At 36.2% G+C, this 2,085-nt stretch overlaps 1 long non-coding RNA gene across 1 annotated transcript; it reads right to left on the bottom strand.

Annotated features, from left to right (window-relative positions):
• Positions 224 to 1,841, bottom strand: LOC110269788. The gene is made up of 3 exons (XR_002358548.1): positions 1,570 to 1,841; positions 565 to 658; positions 224 to 262 (listed from the first exon to the last, which is right to left on the bottom strand). It is a non-coding gene; the product is annotated as an uncharacterized LOC110269788 (long non-coding RNA).

Genomic DNA, 2,085 nt, shown 5'->3' with positions numbered 1-2,085 from the left:
AGTCTTCGATGTATGAACAATTAACAGTTTGGATCATATTCTTGAAATCGGTTCTTGAAATCTTCTACGATGAGTACAAGAGTAATTTTCCTTATAAGTAAAAGAATGATAATCATTGATGTCCTCTTGGAAAAAAATTGATTAAGTATGTGATTCATTCTTATATTAGCATATCATTCCATCAGTTAAGTACCTACCTCACACCCAAATTGGGCAGGGAATCTCACTTTCTCCTCAACACGGTGCAGCAGAATTGTGCCTCCTAGAATTTTGGCATAGAACAAACTTGACTCCTCACCAGCTTGTGTCTTCAGAAATTTTCTTCCATCAGAAATACTATAAACTTTGTCACAATAAAGAACATAAGAATGAATATAACCTCTAAAATGAGTCAAAGTGTAGATCATTTTCCAGAATAAAAAAATTGGAATTGATTTCTCAAGTCATGTCATTAGTAAGTTAGGAATAATAACAAGAAATTACAAACACGGGGAAGAAAGGTTAGTCAGAAGCAGACAAAATAAAAAATGAAACAGAAAGCATGACCAGAAGATTAATACTTACAATTCTTGGACACAAATTTAAATCCCATCTTTTGTGCAGCTAAATTGAATGCCTTTTCAATCCTAATTGCTTTGGAAGATGGAATAGGAATGGCCTACATGTAAGAGCAGAAATTACATAATAAGAATGAAATTCAAACATATTTGACAAAATACTAGTGTTATTAAGCAAAAAATAGCTTACCCAAAGGGAAAAAAGATAAACAGAGTGGACATCTATAGTGGAGTCAACATATCATAGAACTAGAAAAGGGACAAGAAAAAAGTTAGGGGAGGAGAGGCAACCTCACGTCAAGCAAAGAGCTACCCAATCAAGTTACAAGTATTACCTAATCAAAATGAAGGACAGATGATGAAAGAATAAGTAAATGGCCAGACCTGCTTATCTTTATTTCCAACAGAAGCAAGCCCTATGAAATGAGTCACATGCACAGCATCAACAATGGAATATGGTTCACGGGTATAGTATATACCTTTATTAATGCTTTGCTAGGTACTTCTCACAAGAAGTCAGCTAGAACCATTACCAGTGACTAGGATTGTTTGGAAACTTAAACACATGTACACAACCTATAATATCAACAACGTGGAGATGATTTTCACCTAAATAAACTCTAATCAAAGCCAAAGTGAACTTAAGCAAATCATCCAGACTTGACTGCAATTTTCAAAGAGAACAATTTGGAATTTTACCATTAAACCATCTGAATTAATGAATTGCCAAAATGGATATAATTCAAGTATAATGACAAAATGAGAAATTATTTTGCAATTCAATATTTTGCAGAGGTTGCACGAAGAAAATGAGAACTTATTTGATAAATTAACAGAGAAAAAGTCTTTGCTGACGAACCTGGATGATGTTGGCAATGAAATGCAAGTAAACGACGAGAGCGGTGCCGTGAGCTACAGCGGAGACGAAGCCGAAGATCATAAGGAACCAGTCAAAATGATCAGCGCAGGCGAAGAGGCGGGAGAAAGGCACGGTAGCTGGCAGCGGCTCAACCTCCTCTGGCTCATCGATCTCCTCCCCCACCTCAACCCGCTGTGACGCCGAATCCCTACTCAAAATTGAAACAACGTGGAGGAACTGGGTTATTTTTCTTCTTTATCCAGATGGAGAGGAGAAAACGGAGAACGATAAGGCGGTTGTTGGTGCGTGCTGCTACTGCATGAAGACCGACGGAGAGAGCGCGGCTACAAGGAAGGGAGAGGGTGAGGATAGACTGCTGCTGTCCGGGTAGGAGATTAGGGCTAACCGATGAGGTTGCTCTTTATTGGTAGACTGGTATATAATGATGGAGAACAATTTTCCAGAGTTCTTCTTTTTTGTATGAATGGGCAAGGAGAGATTAGATTAAGGTTCACAAAAAATAAACTAATTTTTTAGTGTATATGAATAATGAAATGTATTTTGGTTTTGATTTTTAAATTGATTCAGATTTAAAATTATAAACTAAAATTAATTGAATTTTGACTAAATTAAAAGGATTAGGATAATTTTTGTCCAATATAAAAGAAA

The sequence above is a fragment of the Arachis ipaensis genome, chromosome B03, assembly GCF_000816755.2.
Source record: "Arachis ipaensis cultivar K30076 chromosome B03, Araip1.1, whole genome shotgun sequence".
Lineage (NCBI taxonomy): Eukaryota > Viridiplantae > Streptophyta > Magnoliopsida > Fabales > Fabaceae > Arachis > Arachis ipaensis.
This window is presented reverse-complemented; position numbering and strand designations above follow the sequence as displayed.